Raw genomic sequence first — 22,849 nt, forward strand, 5'->3', positions numbered from 1 at the left:
ATTAAATGGTCAATTTTCTCAGTGGAAAAGGGTAAACAGTGGAGTGCCTCAGGGATCTGTGCTTTCTATATATATATATATATATATATATATATATATATATATATATAAATGAGCTAGAAAGGAATAAGACGAGTGAGGTTATCAAATTTGCAGATGATACAAAATTATTCAGAGTAGTTAAATCACACATGGATTGTGATACATTACAGGAGGACCTTGCAAGACTGGAAGATTGGGCATCCAAATGGCAGATGAAATTTAATGTCGACAAGTGCAAGGTGTTGCATATAGGGAAAAATAACCCTTGCTGTAGTTACACAATGTTAGGTTCCATATTAGGAGCTACCACCCAGGAAAAAGATCTAGGCATCATAGTGGATAATACTTTAAAATCATCGGCTCAGTGTGCTGCAGCAGTCAAAAAAGCAAACAGAATGTTAGGAATTATTAGGAAGGGAATGGTTAATAAAACTGAAAATGTCATAATGCCTCTGTATCGCTCCATGGTGAGACCGCACCTTGAATACTGTGTACAATTCTGGTTGCCGTATCTCAAAAAAGATATAGTTGCGATGGAGAAGGTACAGAGTAGGGCAACAAAAATGATGATGGGGATGGAACAGCTCCCTTATGAGGAAAGGCTAAAGAGGTTAGGGCTGTTCGGCTTGGAGAAGAGACGGCTGAGGGGGGGATATGATAGAGGTCTTTAAGATCATGAGAGGTCTTACACGAGTAAATGTGAATCGGTTATTTACACTTTTGAATAATAGAAGGACTAGGGGGCATTCCATGAAGTTGGCAAGTAGCACATTTAAGACTAATCGGAGAAAATTCTTTTTCACTCAATGCACAATAAAGCTCTGAAATTTGTTGCCAGAGGATATGGTTAGTGCAGTTAGTGTAGCTGGGTTCAAAAAAGGTTTGGATGTGTTCTTGGAGAAGAAGTCCATTAATGGCTATTAATCAAGTTTACTTAGGGAATAGCCCCTGCTATTAATTGCATCAGTAGCATGGGATCTTCTTAATGTTTGGGTAATTGCCAGGTTCTTGTGACCTGGTTTGGCCTCTGTTGGAAAAAGGAAGCTGGGCTTGATGGACCTTGGTCTGACCCAGCATGGCAATTTCTTATGTGATGACATCTGGTGGCACTGAATGAACTTTTGTCTCATAGCAAGGTAGAGCTTTTGCTCTACTGAGGCATGTGTGGGAATTCCCTATTGGGTGTTGCCTAGTGAGCCCCCTCAGTCGTTTTTTTTTTTTTGTATGAACACCAGCAAGGACGTTTGTCTTTCTCTCTGTTTTTCTGTAAAAGTTTTAATAGCTTTTCTCTTTAAAATTGTCTCGTTGCCTTAGCAATCTCCAAACAGCCCTTTTTTTTTTTTAATAAAAACCTTTTCTCTTCACTGTCAGTAGATTCAGGGACTGTTTGTGGAAGGAAAATGTCCATCATCGATGAACCTGATCTCTGTTACAGTTGTCTGGGACTGCACTATGATCAGAATTGTAGACTGATGCCCCCATGTACCCAGAGATCGAGGACATGGAAAATGGACGAACTGTGTAAGTTGGAGAAGTTGCAGTTTGTCTTCCTCCAAAAGTGTGGCCTCACTGGGAATAGAGATGAGCAGGAGTTCCTTCAAAACATCACTCACGTCTGTGGAACAGGCCGTTCCTTGGGGTCAGTAATAAAAGCCAACACGCAGAGAAGAAAATGAGGCACTACTCCATGGAACCACCAGAGCAGCTGATGCTGAAAAAAATGAAGAGCCTTGAGTTTGATACATAGTGAGTCACTGCTGTAGATGCATGGTGATTTGGCACCATTGATGACCAAGGCTTCATCTGCACTGTTGATGCAAAACCTCTGGACATATCAAGCTCTGGAACATTGATCCTCAACATCTTTGACCAGTAAACAGAACCATTGATGCAACAGGCCACAGACCTCCTTACACTGTTGTATGCACAGCAAAGAAAGTTGAGAGGGAGGGAATGGGATATAGTGCCACTGCCAGTTACCAGAGCAGTCTCACCATCAAAATTAGTGGAACAAGGACTGCTGCTTGAAAAACTAGATCCTATTTGTTTTCTAGTTCCTTTAATATCCAGTCTGCCTCCAACCCAGATACTACAGAGTCTTGAGAGAGTGCAAGATTTGATTCTTGTATCAGAAAAGGATATTCCATCACCCACGTTAGATCAGAGGGCATAACAGCCTCGTGACCAATAGCGCAGTTAGTGAAGGATTTCTTTACCTCTTGGTTGGCAAAAGAAAAGGAGGGTATCTACCAACTTCTCTCTTACGAGATAACTACTTTACACCCTCAAGGAGTCCCAGTATCTCCAGTCTATACGTATATTCCATCAGGAGTCCCATGCATTGGTCTAGCCCACAGCAATCATTTGCAGTGGATTCCAGCTAGTCAGAGGACATGCACCAAGGCCGTACTCCTCAGAGACGACAAAGAATATCATCTCAGTTGCCATCTTCATCAGTTTTGGATTCTGGATTATTGTTGCCTAACTTCTAGGCTCTGAAGAAGGGTTGACTGGGATCTCCTCTGATCCCGCTCCAGAGCCTCTGGAATACTCTTCTCCACCGGAAGACCTTTTCTACACCAGATTTTTGGACAAGTTGGGGAAAGCACTAGGAGTAAATATACATAAGGACAAAAATAATCTCGCAGGTGTTTTGGGTCTCTTCCAAACTCTAGAAACACAAGCGGAGCCAGCTTTCATCCTGCAGGAATTACAAACAAGAATGTGTGGAAACCCCCCATTTTCTGTGTCCTAGTGGCAAGGAAATTCAACCTTAAATACAGAGTTAGACATCTTCAGGATTTTGAATAGGATAATTACACTTTCAATTAGTGGTTGTGGAATTTGGCACTTAAGAGCAAAGAAAATAAGGATATATTCAATAATCTACCAGGGAAAGATCCCAGGCTATTGGAAAAAGTTTGCCAAAAAGATGTTTCAAAGCTCCATGCTTAATGCATGCATTTCTGCTCACCAGTATTACGTGGTGCAGTACTTAAGACAGTATACAAAAACTACAGGAGTCGAGTGGCACGTCATAGACTAATTTATTAAAACATGAGCTTTCAAGGACACTTTGTCACATGAAACATTTTTCTTTTAGCTGGTGAAAGCGAAGTTGCATACTCTCAGCCACTTCAAGATGCTGAAGAGTGTATACCTTGGGGTAATAGTATCTGGTGATCTGAAGGTGGTAAGCAGCTAAAAGCCAGAAGAATGCTGGGCTGCATAAGAGAGGAATAACTAGTAAGAAAAAAAAAAAGTGATAATGCCCTTCTAAGGCGAGACCTCACCTTGAGTACTATGTTCAGTTCTGGAGACCGTATCTCAAAAGAATAGAGACAGGACAGAGACGGTCCACAGAAGAGTGAGCAAAATGGTGTGGGAAAGACTTATGAGGATAGGCTAAAGTATCTAAATATGTATACCCTTGAAGAGAGGAGGTGCAGGGGAGATATGATATGGACCTGCAGATACCTGAAAGGTTTTAATGATACATTACCTCAAGCCTCTTCTTGTGGAAAGCAAACAGTAGAACTAGGGATCATGAAAGGAAACTCCAGGGGGTCAATTCAGAACCAACATTGGAAAGTATTTCTTTTAAGAGAGGGTGGTGGATGCTTGGAATGCCCTTCTGGTGGAGATGGTAAGGACAAAAACAGTAAGCAAATTAAAAAAGGGATGGGCTAAACACTGTAGATCTCTACAGGCTAGAGGTGGAAAAGAAGAATAGGATGTATGGGGGTAACTTTCATGGAGCAGCAGCTATTATACTACCCCTAACGGAAGGTATGGGGATTACTATCCTTAACCAATTAGCTTCATGATTTTGTCGCAACTGCAACATCACTCTCCACCTTGATGGCGGGGGAAAAAAGAGGAATTGAATTCAGATGACAGGCAATGCTAGGCCCTGAATTTTTCGGTCTGAGGTACTGATATGCAGATATCAGGCTAGAAGCACAGGACTCCTATGGCCGAGTCCAAAACCCCAAATCAAGGTAAGCAGCACTGTCTGAATCAAGAAGGATGCTCATCCTGTAAAAATGTTGCTAGCAATGGGTTTGACATTTGCTTGGTTTTGATGATGATATTACTCCCTTAAGGCTTGGGGGGGGTTACCTGCATGGAGTGGCAATTACTACCTTAAGAAACTTGCTGGGCAGATCGTATGGACCATTTGTTCTTTTCTGCTGTCATTACTATGTTACTATCTTATTCTTTCTGTCTACGAGGCTTCTGATACCACCACACACTCATAGTCAAACTTCCCTTAACAGCTCGCAGAATGGCTTGGTTCAGAGCTAGTAGCCTATGTGAAAACGTCCATGAAAAGCTAGTCTATGTGCCTTGCCTAGGTGATAACCTTTTTAGAGGGAAAACGCAGAGCAACAGTAGCTCAGATTAAGGAACAGCACATATAGGTGCAGTGCTGTCTGAGGGACCAGAACAGCAGTCTTCTGCAAGATGTACCTTCTATGTTTTTGAAAGACTATATTTCCAGACATCCCTTCTGGCAATTCAGCAATACCAGATGATATCTCTACTTCTGTAACAGTAGCAACTTTTGCCTGGCACTCGACAGCAGGGATGCTGTCAGCCAAAACAGATACAGCAAGGCCAGCCAAGGCCTGGACCACGTTTATAACTATTTTCTGAGCTCAGCAATTGGCCTCTTTGGTAGGGGAGAGAATCCAACATTGCTTGATGGAGTGGTGCATGATCCTCAGAGATTGCCTGGTCCTCAGAATTACTTATGTTTCTCCTAGCTACCCATGTATTCTCCTGCAGAGAGGCTTTCATTTCCAGTGAGACCAGCTAAGTCAGTCCTTAATGACCAATGTAGAAATCTCAACAGAAATGAAACAGGATTTGTCCGGTAGCTATACTCTCTTCAGGAAAGAGCACCATTATGTTCACCACCTTACCAAGGGACATTGGCCATGGATGCCTCTACAAGGGGTTGGAGGGGCTCTCATAGCCCCTTTCAAACTCAAGGGACATAGTCATCCCAAAGAAACAGTTTCAGATCAATCTCCTCGAACTGAGAATGATTAAGTATGCTCTATCAATTTTCTCTCACCTTTTCCAGACAAAGAGTATTCTCATTCAAACAACAAGTTGCCATGTTCTCTGTGAACAAGCAAGGGAGCATAGGGTTATGGACTTTTTGCCAAGGAGGGATAAAGATAAGGGAATGGGCATGCAAACATCAAGCTCTACTGCAAGTGACCTACCTTCCAGGAATCTCCACACGTTTCTTCAGCTTCTTCAGTCTGAAGATTTTTACAATCAACTAGTTTGGTGTTGTTGCAAAACAGAAAATTTAAACAAGTTTTATTCCATTCTTCCCAAGAAATTCAGATCAGCTTAGGACACTTTTCTACTAGACTAGAATGGAGATCTTATGTATGCTTTTCCATCGATTTCACTGATAGCAAGAGCAGTGCAAAAAGCGCTCAGACCAAGCCCTTCTGATCCTGATAGTTGCCGCATGGCCCAAATAAGTCTCTGTCACATATCTAATACAGCTCTCCAGTAGTCCTCTATCTCTCGGTTGGCTCCATCCTTAACTCAAGAAGAGAGATGTCTGTTTCATCCAAAACTCTCCTCCCTCAACTTGATGGCTTGGATATTGAACGCTCAGTGACATAAGAATTGTCCTTACCCAGAGAGGTTGAAGACATAATAGTATCTGCCAGAAAACCATCAGTGAGAAGAGTTTTTGGTTTTAAATGGAAAAAGTTCTCAACATGGTGTCAATACAATAACCTGAATCTGTTTTTGTGTGAACCCAAAGATTGAATTATTTGCGCTTTCTGATTCAGGTCTTGCCACCTCATCAGTAAATTTGTGCTAAAGCTGCTTACCATGTTCAAACAGAGGTTAAGCCTGTTTCCATTCTTCCGTAGTATCCATATTCATGAAAGGTTTGTGGAAGATTAAATCTCCATTTGTAAAATCTCCCGTTCCATGGGATCTGAATATGGTTCTGGCACATGTGATGAAGCCGCCACTTGAACCTTTTGGATTCTGTTTCTCTCAAATTTCTAACTACTATTCCTTTTAGCAGTACCTCAGCCAGAAGAGTCAGCAAACTTCAGGCTTTAGTGCATTATACTGCTTATATTCAATTCTTGCACAATAGAATGGTGCTTCGCACTCACCCCAAATGTCTGCCAAAGGTTATGATGCCGTCATCAAGCCATCATGTACCTGCATTCTTCCAGAGGCCACACACACAAAGTGAAAAAGTCCTTCATCCCTTAGACCAGTGGCTCTCAACCTTTTTTCCATTGTGACACACCTGCCAGCCTATGTTCAAGTGAATGACACACTGCATGCTACATGTTGCAGCTGTACTTAAAAACAAACAAAAAAAACCTATTTTAGTATTAACAATGACACTAAAAACAATTTAAATTATTTATAAACTATTATTGAAATTAATTAAATTTTGTTTTTCACAAGTTTTAATCTTTGCTTATTTCATCAGGGAGAAATGTGGGACTGATGTGCTGTACACAGTTTCTTGATATGGGGGCTGAAGGATAGAACAACTCTCATGCAGCTCACTGTCGACATCAAAATATTTTGACCTATTCTGGAGTTTATACTGAGCAAATTAGGATGTTTCCTCTTTCAATTCACCATAAAAAAAATAAATAAATTTTTATTTATATATATATATATATATATATATAAATAAATAAATTCTGGTATTGCTTCCATAACAGCAACTCAAAATCCCTCCACTTTGTGAAGTAGCTTATGAGGTTTTGCAGGTTTTTGTGTTTATGTCTAAAGATGCACTGAAGCTGACAATTTCAATCACTACAAACTGAAAATCTTTTTCTCCCTTTGTTATATGGACATTTTATTTTTTTCTAATCGGGTGGTCTGGGTCTCTCGTTTCCACTTTTTTGTTGGTCTTCTCCAAAGTCCTTTCATAGCATGGAGGAATAGCATAGTGGTTAGAGCAGTGGACTGTAAGCCAGGGTTCAAATCCTACTTCTCTTACTCATGTTCCTTGTGACTTTGGGTAACTCACTTATCCCTCCATTGCCTCACGTAGAGACTTAAGGCCTCATTTACTAAGCATTTTTCCCATAAACACAAAATGGGGAAAAAAGCCTTACTAAATCAGATCCTTAGATTATAAACCATCTGAGGCAGGAAAATACCTTCTGTACCTGGTTTTAATTTGCCTTGAACATGGATTTAGAAAAGCGAGTAATTTAAATTTATGCCTTTTCCATTCCTTCACTACATCTGTGTCTGACATTGATCTTTCAAATTTTTTCTCAATTTCTCTTTTCTTCTTCTCTGTGAACTCATAGATGGATTTCACCTATCCTCCTCCCCCTCTCCCATCCTGCAAGTATTCAGACTCCCTTTTTTACCTCTCAACCTACCTATCAACTTTTGATCCCTTACTCTCATTCCTCCCAGTCAAGCCATTCTCCCCTCTGTCTCGCTTCTTCTCCAGCCTTCTTTTCCCTCTCACCCACTCTCTAGTCCCCCATTTTCACCCTCTGTACTCCCCCCCCCTTATCTATTTTCTTCTGACTTTAATTTCTTTATCAGCCCTTCCTGGCATCTAGCCCCATTTTCTCTTACTCCTCCCCAACTTTCCATTCTTCTTCTTTCACCTACTTTCTAGCCCATGTCCACACTCTTGCCTCACCCAGCCTGCATCTACCTCAAATAAAATATACCTTCCTTTGCTTCTCATTTTTTCACCATCCCCAGCTCTTTCTGTCACTTATCCCTTCCCTGGCCTTTAACCCCTTCTTATATCGTATTTTCCTTCCTCCTCACCTTCCCAATTTTCATCTTGTCTCACCCCCTTTCCAGGCCCTTCAGTTTCACACCATCTTTTCATCCCATCCCACTTTTCTGTAACCTGTCTTACACACCTTAATACATCTAACACACCCTTACACATACCACCCTCCCAATCACTTTGCACCCACTGCATCCCTAATCCTAGAGTCCTCACTCAATCTCAATCCTGCAAGCCATTGTTTGGAGGGTGATGTACTCATCACCCCCGACTCTCCCTCCCCCAATAGCAGTACCACTGTATCAGGTTTATCCTCTTGTTCTCATACCACCCAGGTTCACCCCCCTCTCTCATTCCCCTTTCAGTAGCTCTCCACCCTCATTTTAAAAAGTGCCCCTTCCATGTGATAATCGGAGCCATTAGGAGGAGGAAAATGGGGGCGTGCCTTGAGCCATCTTCTCTCTTGCAGCTAGCAATGGTGGTGATTGTTATAGCCCTATCAACCAATCCAGACAGTATAGTGTTATAAATGATAATGTATCAATGCTTTATTAACCACTTACATAAATTTAAATTTTACTCATTGAACAACTTATACTTTAAAGCTTATATTGTATGAAAACACAAAGCCCAACATACACCACATCTAACCCTCCACCGCGCTATGTTCAACATCATATTCTCACATATTCATACTCGCCACCTGCAGTTACTAACATCTCATGTATCAAACCCCAAAGAAAAATCCCAAACAAAATAAAAAAAACTACTCTAAAAAGGTTCTCAATATTTAAAAGCCATGAATCCAAATATGTCATAGTCCATGCCTTAAGAAAAAAGAGGAACTTCAGACAGAGCACTTAAATTGTGTTGGTGTCACCAGAAATACAACGTTCAATGTCTATATATTAGACTTCTGGTGAATTATTCACACTGTGCACATCTCCCATGTTAAAGGAATGACACCCATTGTTGTTATGTGTCTGTCCCAGCTTCAAAATTCCTTTAAGTAGCCAGTGTCGTCGTAATGCATCTAATTATCTCAAAGGGCAAATATCGCAGAGGTGCTTCCTAATCATGCCGTTAACAGAGCTCGCACACCAGAGGCAAAGATAATCGCCAAAGAACCAAGTCCGTCGTTATGCCTGCTCTTCAAAAATAACTCCCTCGGCACAATTGTGCCTGCATCAGGGGATTTATTTATTTAATTCTTTTATATACCGACCTTCATGACAGGTGTCATATCAAATCGGTTTACATGTAACAAAGGGGTAAAAATTCTTATCAACCATTTAAATGTAAAATAATCAGAGGAGGTAATAAAGTTACATATAACAAGGAGATCGAATTTGGGAAAAGAAGAAAGAGAAGGACAGAGGGATAACCATTGTGATAAAAGGGTATCGCTAAGTAAGTTGTCCAGTAGGCTTGAGATGAGGAGTTCTGAAATTGAATAGATTAAGGGAAAGCTTGGCTAATAGCCAGGTTTTAAGTCTTTTTCGAAATGTTTGTAGGCAGGGTTCCTGTCTGAGGTCTGGAGGTAAATTGTTCCAAATAGTGGGTCCCGCTATAGAGAATGCTCTTTCTTTGGTTGCGGTGTGGCGTGAAATTTTGTTAGGAGGTACATGGAGAGATCCTTTATATGATTCTCTGATGGGCCTGGATGAGGAATGAAGTTTGAGGGGGAATTGGAGGTCCAACGGTTGTTGCTTGTGGATCGTTTTGTGGATTATGGTAAGGGATTTATGTAAGATTCGATAATTTATTGGCAGCCAATGTAGGTTCTTTAAGATGGGGGAGATGTGATCTCTACGGTTTGTATTGGACAAGACTCTAGCTGCTGCATTCTGGAGCATCTGCAATGGTTTTGTGGATGAGAGTGGAAGCCCCAGAAGAAGAGTGTTGCAGTAGTCAGTCTTAGCGAAGAGCGTGGCTTGGAGGACAGTCCTGAAGTCATGGAAAAACAGTAGGGGTTTAAGCCTTTTTAGGACTTGCAGTTTGTAGAAGCCTTCCTTTGTTGTTTTGTTAATGTATTTCTTTAAATTTAAGCGATTGTCAAGGATTACTCCGAGGTCTCTAGCATGAGAAATTTGGGCTGTATGAGGGGGCTGAAGCGAGGAGTCATGATGGTCGGTTGAAATAATGAGCAGTTCGGTTTTGGATGTATTTAGGACTAAATTCAAATTGTTGAGGAGTTGGTTAATGGATTGAAGGCAATTTTCCCAGTATAGGAGGGTCTTTGATAGTGATTCTTTTATGGGGATTAAAATCTGCACATCCTCTGCATAGAGATAATGTGTTAATCTTAGGTTAGTAAGCAGTTGACAGAGGGGGAGGAGGTAGATGTTAAAAAGGGTGGGGGATAAGGAGGATCCTTGAGGAACACCTACTGAAGATTTAATACTGGATGATTCTTTGTTGTTAATTTTGACTTTGTAGGTTCTGTTGCTTAGGAATGAATTAAACCATCTGTGAATTGAGCCTGAAATACCAATGTCTGAGAGACGGCTTAGCAAAGTGGAGTGATTCACAGTGTCAAAAGCTGCCGAGATGTCAAGCAGAGCTAACAGAAAATCTTGACCTTTGTCTAGGCCTAAGATGATGTGATCCGTAAGGGAGAGGAGGAGGGTTTCTGTGCTGTAGGATTTGCGAAACCCGTATTGATTAGGATAGAGAATATTGTGATCGTCTAGGAAATCCGATAGTTGGGAATTGACCAATTTTTCAGTGATTTTTGCAACAAAAGGAAGGTTGGAGATTGGGCGGAAATTAGAGAGATCTTGTGTGTCTAAGTTGGGTTTCTTCAGAAGAGGTTTGAGTGATGCTGATTTTAGAGAGTCAGGATAGATTTGAATTAGATCTCCTATAAGACACACATGGGGGACTTGACACAGCAAAATCAAACTGGATTGGTTGATAGGGTTTTCTAAACAGGACAGTGGATGTGGTCTGGGAGTTTTCAATGGTGATTGTTGTAGTTCAGGGAACAGAACCCCATATTTTTGAGCTAGGCTGGTGGCAGCACGGATCATGGCCCAAGGGGAAGAGAGCAGTATGCAACATTTCCAGTCAAAGTTGGTAGCAGCAATAATCTTAGTGGTGACACAGGATGTGCCACTGGTGATCACTGTGGAATGGGAAGCCAGCATAACCACAACATTTTTAGCTTAGGTTGGTTGTGGCAGTGATTGCCAAATGGGGGAGAGAGAAAGACAGGGAGCAATGATTTGCATTTCAAGTACTTGGTTCCCTGCTCTTCACTCTCTTTAGACTGCAGGCACATGTGGCTGTTATAGAAAGCTTGGGTTTGCTGTTTATTTCAGATTTTCTAGACTCGCCTCCCAGCTCATGGTGACATACTGATTAAGAACTGCTGCCTTAGACTATAAATAGGTATTGGCTTTGTACAGAAGAAGAACTCTTCCTTATCGACAAACTTTTCAGCTATTTGTCTCTTATGATCCTACAGACTAGGCATAGCAGTGGCCAAACATACATTGTCCAAATGGCTAGCTGACTATATCACTCCTATGATGTAGGAGGCCTACAAATTATAGATACCATCAAGACTCATCATGTTAGAACCATTGCTATATCAGTAGCTCATCTACAAGCCATTCCACTTGAAGACATCTGCAAAGTTGCAACATGGTTGTTATTAAACATCATTGCATCCCATTACTGTCTGAACAATCTCTCAAAGAGTGACAGTAAATTTGGGCAAGCATAAGAACATAAATTGCCATGCTGGGTCAGACCGAGGGTCCATCAAGCCCAGCATCCTGTTTCCAACAGAGGCCAAACCAGGCCACAAGAACCTGGCAATTACCCAAACACTAAGAAGAACCCATGCTACTAATGCAATTAATAGCAGTGGCTATTCCCTAAGTATAATTGATTAATAACCATTAATGGACTTCTCCTCCAAGAACTTATTCAAACCTTTTTTGAACCCAGCTACACTAACTGCACTAACCACATCTTCTGGCAACAAATTCCAGAGCTTTATTGTGCGTTGAGTGAAAAAGAATTTTCTCCGATTAGTCTTAAATGTGCTACTTGCTAACTTCATGGAATACCCCCTAGTCCTTCTATTATATGAAAGTGTAAATAACAGATTCACATCTACTCAAGACCTCTTATGATCTTAAAGACCTCTATCATATCCCCCCTCAGCCGTGTCTTCTCCAAGCTGATCAGCCCTAACCTAGTCAGCCTTTCCTCATAGGGGAGCTGTTCCATCCCCTTTATCATTTTGGTTGCCCTTCTCTGTACCTTTTCCATCGCAAGTTTATCTTTTTTGAGATGCGGCGACCAGAATTGTACACAGTATTCAAGGTGCGGTCTCACCATAGAGAGATATAGAGGCATTATGACATTTTCCGTTCTATTAACCATTCCCTTCCTAATAATTCCTAACATTCTATTAGCTTTTTTTGACTGCTGCAGCACACTGAGCCGACGATTTTAAAGTATTATCCACTATGATGCCTAGATCTTTTTGCTGGGTGGTAGCTCCTAATATGGAACCTAACATTGTGTAACTACTGCAAGGGTTATTTTTCCCTATATGCAACACCTTGCACTTGTCGACATTAAATTTCATCTGCCATTTGGATGCCCAATCTTCCAGTCTTGCAAGGTCCTCCTGTAATGTATCACAGTCTGCTTGTGATTTAACTACTCTGAATAATTTTGTATCATCTGCAGATTTGATAACCTCACTCATTGTATTCCTTTCCAGATCATTTATATATTGAAAAGCACCGGTCCAAGTACAGATCCCTGAGGTACTCCACTGTTTACACTTTTCCACTGAGAAAAATGACCATTTAATCCTAATCTCTGTTTCCTGTCTTTTAACCAGTTTGTAATCCACAAAAGGACATCGCCTCCTAGCCCATGACTTTTTAGTTTTCGTAGAAGCCTCTCATGAGGGACTCTGTCAAATGCCTTCTGAAAATCCAAATACACTACATCTACCGGTTCACCTTTATCCACATGTTTATTAACTCCTTCAAAAAAATGAAGCAGATTTGTTAGGCAAGACTTCCCTTGGGTAAATCCATGTTGACTGTGTCCCATTAAATCATGTGTTTCTATATGCTCTACGATTTTTGATCTTGAGAATAGTTTCCACTATTTTTCCCGGCACTGAAGTCAGGCTCACTGGTCTATAGTTACCCGGATCGCCCCTGGAGCCTTTTTTAAATATTGGGGTTCCATTGGCCACCCTCCAGTTCAGGTACAATGGATGATTTTAATGATAGGTTACAAATTTTAACTAATAGATCGGAAATTTCATTTTTGAGTTCCTTCAGAACCCTAGGATGCATACCATCCGGTCCAGGTGATTTGCTACCCTTTAGTTTGTCAATCTGGCCTACTACATCTTCCAGGTTCACAGTGATTTCGTTCAGTTCGTCTGACTCATCACCCCTGAAAACCATTTCTGGAACTGGTATCTCCCCAACATCCTCATTAGTAAACACGGAGGCAAAGAATTCATTTAGTCTTTCTGAAATGGCCTTATCTTCCCTAAGAGCCCCTTTAACCCCTCTGTCATCTAATGGTCCAACCGACTCCCTCACAGGTTTCTTGTTTTGGATATATTTTAAAAAGTTTTTATTATGAGTTTTTGCCTCAATGGCCAACTTCATTTCAAATTCTCTCTTCGCCTGTCTTATCAATGTTTTACACTTACCTTGACAATGCTTATGTTTTATCCTATTTTCTTCAGATGGATCCTTCTTCCAATTTTTGAGGGATTTGTTTTGGCTAAAATAGCCTCTTTTACCTCACCTTTTAACCATGATGGTAATCGTTTTGCCTTCCTTCCACCTTTCTTAATGCGCGGAATACATATGGACTGCGCCTCTAGGATTGTATTTTTAAACAATGTCCAAGCCTGTTGAACACTTAACCTTTGCAGCTGCACTTTTCAGTTTTTTTTCTAACTATTTTCCTCATTTTATCAAAGTTTCCCTTTTTAAAATTGTGTTAGAGCTGCAGATTTACTTATTGTCCCCCTTCCAGTTATTAGTTTAAATTTGATCATGTTATGATCACTGTTGCCAAGTGGCCCCACCACAGTTACTTCTCTCACCAAATCTTGCATTCCACTAAGAATTAAATCTAAAATAGCTCCCTCTCTTGTTGGTTCCTGAACAAATTGCTCCATGAAGCAATCATTTATTACATCCAGGAACTTTGTCTCTAGCAGGTCCTTATGTTACATTTACCCAGTCAATATTGGGGTAATTGAAATATCCACAAAAACAGCGTTTAAGGAACTGGTAAGCAAAGTCCATCATAAAGATTATAATAGTTTTTTTATTTTACTAAATTTCTTCAGCATTATTAGTGGCAACTCCATACATCTTCAAAAACAATCATTAAAGTCCCCCGACATGGTCCGTGTTTCGCGGTGGCTGCATCGGGAGGGACCCACAATCAATATCATCTTATGTATGCTGAAGAAATTTAGTAAAATAAAAAAACTATTATAATCTTTATGATGGACTTTGCTTACCAGTTCCTTGCACGCTGTTTTTGTGGATATTTATTGATGTGCAAGGCATTTTGCTTCATGTCTTTGCTTGGGTAATTGAAATCTCCCATTATTATTGCACTGCCAAATTGGTTTGCTTCCCTGATTTCTCTTAGCATTTCATCATCTGTCTGACCATTTTGTCCAGGTGGACGGTAGTATATTCTTATCACTATACTCTTACCCAACACACATGGGATTTCTACCCATATAGATTCTACTGAGCAATTTTGCATTGCCTGTTTACTAAGTAGTTTACTCTCCATAGTGGGGACTGGGTTGCTTATTCATAGGGACCTTTCATTTTCAGTTTTTATTTTATTTTGCCTGGGAATTTTAATATTATAACAAAAGATGTCTTTTGGGAAAAATGACTGATATAACATAGGAGAAAAATCAGTATAAAAAGCCATTTTCTATGGATGCCTTTTTTGTTCTAACATTGACATTCCCAGGCAAAATAAAATAAAAACTGAAAATGAAGGTGCCTATTTATTCAGTACTTGCTCCACTGCAGCTCTCAACTAGGGGATTCTCCGCATCTAATGGCTAATTCAGCCCTGTTTAATGACGGAAAATGAAAGCTTGCTTACCATAGATAGCAGGATGAATTAGCCATACTAAATACCCACCTCCTTCTCTAAAGAGTCAACTACCTAGCTAGAATTAGCTTTCAAATCAGCTGAGGGGGCACACGAGGCAGTGCCTGAGTGGAAATTCCTGCATATGTTCAGTAGAGCAAAAGCTCTGCTAGCTATATGAGAGAGGTCTGTTTGGTGATGCCAGATGACATCATCACTTGTAATCAGTGATTCATTCTGCTATCTATGGAAAACACCTTTTAGGATAAGCAAACAGGCTTTCCGTGTTTGTTTACAGTTGTGGTGCAGTAGCAAACATTTACTATTGGGTTTGGCACTCTGCACCTGTGACTTTCACATCTGTTTAAAAGGTTAAGAAAAACCAAAATAGTAAAATTTACATATAGGTTAAATAGATTACTGAGATAAGATGATCTGTCTTTTAGCAGGATGAGAAATGTCTACTTGCTAATGAAGTAAAACATTTTTATTAATATAAAAACATAACTCTCACTAGACAAAGTTAAAACTAACTGACCACATTTGTTTGACATGTGACATCCGTTGTCTTGGTGGAGAAGTGAACATTCGGTGAAGAGATTGGAATTATAATCTGAAAGACATTATTTGTGTTTAAAGTGTGTGATGATACCATATTAGACTGAATTTTAATAACCTCCTTGAGTGAGTGAGCTTTGTGAAGAAGTGAAAAAAAACGATACTTGTTACATCGATGAGTCCCTGATGAAGCCCCAGTGGGGGTGAAACAAGGATCCTTTGGACGTAGTGTGTGTTGAACAGTGCAGATGAATTCAGTCCCTGTGAAGGGACTGAATTCATCTTAACCCCATATAAATAAAAGATGAGATGGACTTAACCCCATATAAATAAAAGATGAGATGGGTGGATTTATAAAGAATGTTTTCTGAAAAATTCATTTAAAAGTTATTTGTGCACACTGGGGTAATTTCATTGTGTATTGGAGGATAGTTGGGTAAGAACAAACACACTATGATGTATTGGAACATGTATTGTGTCACATTGTCTTTTGATGTTTGATTTTTAATGGTGTGAATGAGTGAGTGAATGGTGATTAGTTAGTTTTAACTTTGTCTAGTGAGAGTTATGTTTTTATATTAATAAAAATGTTTTGCATGATACTATTGTATTCTACCAAAGATTCTCTTATTGTGTATATTCGGGTAGATTTTCAAAGGGGTACGCGCGTAGCCCCCGAAAACCTACCCCAAACCCCCCCTGCGCGCGCCGAGCCTATTTTGCATAAGCTTGGCGGCGTGCGCAAGCCCCGGGACGCACGTAAATCCCGGGGCTTGCATGGAGGGGCGTGTCGCGCGTGACTCGGCGTTTTGGGGGCGGCGCCACGGGGCGTGGCTGCGGCCTCCGGACCAGCTCCCGGGACCGGGACCGGAACTCGGAGCGGGGCAGCCGGCCGGCGCGCGCAAAGTTACGCCTGCTGGAAGCAGGCGTAACTATGCCGACAAAGGTAGGGGAGGGGTTTAGATAGGGCCGGTGGGGTGGAAGGAAAGTTCCCTCCGAGGCCGCTCCGATTTCGGAGCGGCCTCGGAGGGAATGGAGGCAGGCTGTGCGGCTCGGCGCGCACCGGCTGCCGAGTTTGGGCAGCCTTTCGCGTGCCGACCCCGGATTTTAATGGATACGCGCGACTACGCGCATATCTATTAAAATCCCGCGTACTCTTGTTCGCGCCTGGTGCGTGAACAAAAGTACGTGATTGCGCTAATTTATAAAATCCGGCCCATTGTCATTTAAATTAGAGAGAATTATTGATAACATATCCCTGGTTTTTGTTTACCATGTACTTGCTAATGATGACAGGGATTCATGGTTAGTAATAGGGCTCAGAGTGGGGCATTATGGGCCAGTGCATCATACCCTCACTTTTCGTGACCCAAGGAGAATAGTCCATCTGCCTATTCTGATGGCTGTCAGAATCCATTTTTCAATCACTCCCTTCAACAGTGAGCAATAGCACCAGGCTGGAAGCATGGGTACATAGTGAGGTTTCTTGACTACTTTAATTTTCTTTTTTCCTGACGTACTTGCTGGTCGGGAAGAGGAGCGGCTGTAAAATCAAGCTCAGACTTTTGTACAATGATGTTTTCATTTATATTCCGCCTTTTGGCACTTAAAAGTGGATTACATTTAGATCCTATAGGTATTTCCCCATCTCCAGAGGGCTTACAAACTGAGAGGGGTCCGGACCTTGCCACAGTCATGTGGCTGGGGCAAGGTCAGGTCGGCACCATTTTGAAAAATAATGTGGCAGTACCACCATGACGATTTTTCAGGGGAGGGCCTACTATCGTGGTGACACCTCCCACCTCTGCAATAATGGGACCCCTCCCACAAAAAAAACTCAGCTTAGTGCATCTAGCTTTGTTTGTACCTGAGGCAATGGAAGGTTGTGATTTGCCCAAGGTCATAAGGGGAGTGGTAGTGGGATTTGAGCCCTGGTTTCCTGAATTCGCAGTCCACAGCTCTAGCCATTAGTTTACTCCTCCACTCATTACTTTGACCCAAAGAGTAACCAGAGAAGGGGAGAATGAAAGGAATCTTGAAAGGGCCAAACTCATTAGGCCCACCACTAGATAAGTGGTGGGCCTAATGAGTGAGTTTTCTTTTGGTAGGGGTGAGGGTTCAGTTAGTGCAGTTCTTGAAATCTCATAACTTTTTTTTTAAATAGATTTTCAGATTCACATTTTACCATCTCTGACAGTATCCTGTTTCTAGCAGTGGCCAATACAGCCAGAATTCCAAATAATAGATAGATGCCATGCTGCTTATTGCGAGAGATTAGCAGTGGCTTTCCTCAATTCTACCTGATTAAAAACAGTTTATGGACTTTTTCTCCAAGAACTTGTCCAAACCTAGCTATGTTAACTGACTTTATCACATCCTCCGGCAATGAATTCCAGAGCTTAATTGTGTATTGAGTGATTTGTTCTAAATGTGCTACTTACAGGCCGATACAGTACAGTGCGCTTCGCCGGAGCGCACTGTTAACCCGCGATTGGATGCGCTAGCTCTACCCCTTATTCAGTAAGGGGTAATAGTGCGTCCAAAATGCGCATCCAACCCCCCAGAACCTAATAGCGCCCGCAACATGCAAATGCATGTTGATGGCCCTATTAGGTATTCCCGTGCGATACAGAAAGTAAAATGTGCAGCCAAGCCGCACATTTTACTTTCAGAAATTAGCGTCTACCCAAAGGTAGGCGCTAATTTCTCCAGGCACCAGGAAAGTGCACAGAAAAGCTGTAAAAACTGCTTTTATGTGCACCCTCCGACTTAATATCATGGCGATATTAAGTCGGAGGTCCTGAAAGTTTAAAAAAAAAAATAAAATAAAAAATATAGGCTCGCAGGTCGAAAACCGGACACTCAATTTTGCTGGCGTCCAGTTTCCAAACCCGTGGCTGTCAGCGGGCTCGAGAACCGATGCCGGAAAAATTGAGCGTCTGCTGTCAAACCGGCTGACAGCCGCCGCTCCTGTCCGAAAAGAGGCGCTAGGGACGCGCTAGTGTCCCTAGCGCCTCTTTTTACCGTCTGCCCTAGTTTTTTAATTTTTTGAAAGAGTAAACTGTTCCTCTCCTCATGATTTTATAGACCTCTATCACATCTCCCCTCAGCCATCTCTTCTTCAAGCTGAAGAACCCTAAACTCTTCAGCCTTTTCTCAGAGGATCCATTCCATCCCCTTTAGCATTTTGGTTGTCCTTCTCTGTACCTCTATTTCTTCAAGATTCTTATGTCATTGAATATTTTAGAATTAGAAATGTGCATGATACCTTCACTATAGCTGCATTAAAGCAAAAAAAATGCAGGAACCGACGAGAATGTCCTCTGATTTTCAATTGTCTTTTGTACATTGAATTTAGTTTGTGATTGTGTAAATAAATACAATTTAAATTGTTTGCAATACCTTTTTGTCCCTGCCCTTACTTCCAAAACAGACTTAAATTTGGTTGGGCCAGCACACTCCTGCTCTGGGGATAGTCTTGAGATGGAAACAACCATTAAAACAATCTCAAGACTATTCATGAGTAATAGCCTTAGAGTTTGGGTATTATCCTCTGCATTTGTTCCCCCTTCCTTCTCATAAGTTATAACAATATACATCTGCCATTGGATCATTACATTGATAAGGTGTGAGATTACACCCCCCCTCTCCCTTTCAGTTCAATCCCCTTTATAGGCACTCTAAAAGTATTGCTTTTGCAGTTGTCATAGATTCTTGTTGATGTATGATAGGTTTTTTTTCTCTGTCTCTCTCAGGATATGTGAAGAAACTTCTTGGCTGTAAGTCAGTAGTACTTTGCTTCTTTTTCTCCGTGAAACTCTTCTTCAGGCTGCACTATTTCCAGCATAGACAGGTAAGGTGTAATACTTGGATGCAGGTGATATACTTGGGCTCAATGTGAACAGGTCTGTTGGGCATCTGATAATGATCGTCATATCACGGAAGAATAAGAGTTATGGGGTAACCTGCATGGAGTGGCTGTGGTTATAACCCTAACATCATTAAGCATGGAGTAGTTGGGCAAAAGCCCCACTAGTTTTGGTACCAGTTTAGATTATTACAAAGCTTGGTGGTAAGGCATGATGGGATAGAGTCTGGATATTGAATTAAATATTAGACTTGTAAGAATCAAAAAGGAAAGAGACAAAGCCTGAAATAGGCTACCCATTGAGATGTTGGAGGCCAATACTGTAATGAAATGTTAAATATGGATGAGAGAGATATAGATGGCAATAGTAGTAGCAAGGTTGAGACATTGTCTGAAAGACATGGGGGAAGAGAGAAATTGCTGATGTTGGTTTAAAATTGGGAATTTATATGTTCATCCAGCTAATGTGGCAGAGAATCAGAGATGGACCAGTTGGGCCTTATCGGTCATCTTTTATTAGGTTCCTGTGTTTCCAAATGCAAAATAAATTAAAAAAAAAATACATTGAAATAGTCAGTGGATCATCTAAAATTGTGGATTTTTACTGGATTCACACTAATGGGTTACATGATCCTCTGAATCGCTGATGAACTTCCCAAGCTAAGAGCTTAGCATTGACCTTACTTTGAAGTCATATTACTCTGGGATGACTGTGCTCAAAAACAATTTGTCAGTGGAGATTCTTAAAATGATTTTCTTTTTACTCTTCATGTACGCTTGCAGTCATGATCTTGTACTCTTAGGTAGGAAATTGAAATCCAGAAGCTCCAAGGTTGCATTCTCAGAAGTGCTCCCTGTTCCATTTGCAGAACCCGAGGCAGCATAATGGTTTTTACAGCGGTTGCCCTTCCAGATCATGCCCCCTCACCTTGTTTCAGCCCTATCCCCAACTAGAGATAAAGTAACTTTTAAACTAGAATTTGGGGGGGGGGGGGGGAGTTGACAGTCACTCAGCAGTGCATGGTGAGGGAAACTGGCAAACCAAAAAAGTTAGAATGTCCTCAGAGGTTATTGTAAAAGCTGAAAAAGCCCTTAAGTATTTAAAATTGGCGTACACAGATAAAAATGACTCCAGACTGTGCCTGTATCATTGGACAGGGTAATATTAGTGGAGAGGTGGCACTACATGTTAAGGATGGCTTAGAGTCGAGCAGGATAAAAGTTTGCAAGAGGCAAACTGTTCTCTGGAATCCTTATGAATAGACGTTTAGGGGGCAGAAGGGAAAAGTATAGTAGTGGGGATATATTACCGTTTGCCTGGCCAGGATGAAGAAAACTGTAAAATGCTAACAGGCATAAAACTGGGTAGTAAAATGGATAACACAGTAATAATGGAGGACTTCAGTTATCTGAGTATGATTGGGTAAATGTTACATCAGGAAAAGCAAGGAAGGTAAAGTTCCTAGATGTTATCAATGACTGCTTCATGCAGCAGTTGGTCATGGAACCAACAAGAAGGGAACTATATTTGATCTAGTTCTCAGTGGAATGCAGGACCTTTACAAGAAAGGTGGTGGATTCGCTTGGCAACATTGATCATAATGTAATTAAATTTGAAACAGTCACAGGAAGGTAAATACTGAGGAAAAGTACTGCAGTAACCTTTAATTATAAAATGAAGAAATGTTAGGAAAAAACCAAACTAAAAACAATCCGCAAGATTAAAACCTTGCAGGCGGCATGGAGATAAACATTATCATGAGATTCAGACAAAATGTATTCCATGCATTAAAAAAGGTCAAAGGAAAGCCAAATGACTGCTAATGTGGTTTAAAAGTGAGGTAAAAGAGGCCATTAATTCCAAAATGGCATCCTTCAAAAAGCTGAAAGCAGACCCAATTGAGGAAACTAGGGGAAGATCATAAGCACTGGTAGGTTAGATGTAAAAAGTAATTAAGCAGGCTTAAGAGAGAATTTGAATAGAAGCTTGCTATAGAGATAAAAACAAGTAATAAAATTTCAAGTACATTTGAAGCGAAAAGCCCATAAGGGAGTCAGTTGGGCTTTAGGTGACTGAGGGGTAAAAGGGGTACTCTGTGAGGATAAGAAAATAGCATAAAAATTAAATGAATTCTTGCCTCTGTCTTTACTGAGGAGGATTTGGAGTCATAACCACACTGCAAACATTTTTTGATGGTAATGACTCTGAGTGACTAAACAAAATCAATATGAAACTGGAGGATATAATAAATCATTTTGACAGACTAAAGAATAACAAATCACCAGGACTGGTTAGCATTCACCCCAGAATTCTAAAGTAACTAAAAAATGAAATTGTAGACCTGTTTCTGGTGGTTTGCAGCCTTATCATTTAAAATAGCCATGGTTCCAGAAGATAGAAGGGTGGCCAGCTTTTAAAAAGGGCTCCAGGCGTGATCCAGGAAACTATATGCCAGTGTGTCTGATGTCTGTGCCAGACAAAATGGTAGGAGCTGTTCCTAAAAACAAAATTCTCTGTAGACTAGCAGGGCTGAATAAGCTATGACACGTGGGTGATATCATTCACCATCGCTGAAAAGACATTTCTCTTATCTCATGAAGCTTTTCCTCTACTGCATATGTACAGGAGCTCCTGTGTACCCACCCCTCCCCTCAATCTTTTTTTTTTTTATCTGAGCTTCAGCATGAACGTGTACCCTATCTGTTGTTTTTTAGTGATATCTTGATATTGTTCAGTTTCATAACTTTTTTTTCCTAATTGTTACCTTGCTTACTTTTCAGTCACCTAAAAAGCATTTTTCAGTGCTCTTAAAAAAAAATAAAAATCTGAGGTGACCTAGGACCCCCACCTATGTCATCATTGAAGTCTTGGATCAGTGTCCCTCTCCTCTCGGATCAGAGGAAAGAGTGGGAATCATCTGAGCCTCCAGAACATTTGCCTGAGGACTTTTCCTATTCCAGATTTCTGGATAAGTTGGGTTAGGCACTTGGAGTTAATGTTTGTAAGGGCAAGGACCTCCCACAGAAGTCTTCGGCCTTCTCCAGATCCTGGATACCCCAGTGGAGCCAGCAGCAAGTCCAATACATTCCATTCTGCAAGAATTACAGACAAGAATGTGGGAAAATCCAATTTCCTGTACTTCCATAGCCAGTCCTCAGCATAGAGTCAACAATCTCAGGTTTTGGAGTGGTGCAGCTGCTTCATCAATTAGTTATTTTGGAGTCAACCTAAAGTGGGCATAGACAATGATGATATTCTCCATAGCCCCTCCAGGAAATTAGATGTAAAAAAAAATAAGCAGGCTTAAGAGAGAATTTGAAAAGAAGCTTGCCATAAAAGTGAAAACAAATAACTTTTCAAGTATATTCGAAGCAAAAAGCCTTTGAGGGAGTAAGTTGGGCTGCCAGATCACAGAGATAAAGGGGTGATCAAGAGAGAATAAGAAAATAGAAAAATTAAATTC

General features: G+C 40.9%; 1 protein-coding gene across 10 annotated transcripts in view; it reads left to right on the forward strand.

Moving 5' to 3' along the window:
• The window catches only part of SPOP (speckle type BTB/POZ protein), a 190,884-nt gene that overhangs the window by 32,415 nt on the left and 135,620 nt on the right, over window positions 1–22,849 (forward strand). For all 10 annotated transcript variants that reach the window (XM_029573351.1, XM_029573353.1, XM_029573349.1 and 7 more), the window contains one exon: window positions 19,273–19,370. The gene's annotated coding sequence lies outside the window, so the exon portion shown is untranslated. The remainder of the gene's footprint in view (window positions 1–19,272; window positions 19,371–22,849) is intronic.

Source organism: Rhinatrema bivittatum, chromosome 12 (genome assembly GCF_901001135.1).
Source record: "Rhinatrema bivittatum chromosome 12, aRhiBiv1.1, whole genome shotgun sequence".
Taxonomy (NCBI): Eukaryota; Metazoa; Chordata; class Amphibia; order Gymnophiona; family Rhinatrematidae; genus Rhinatrema; species Rhinatrema bivittatum.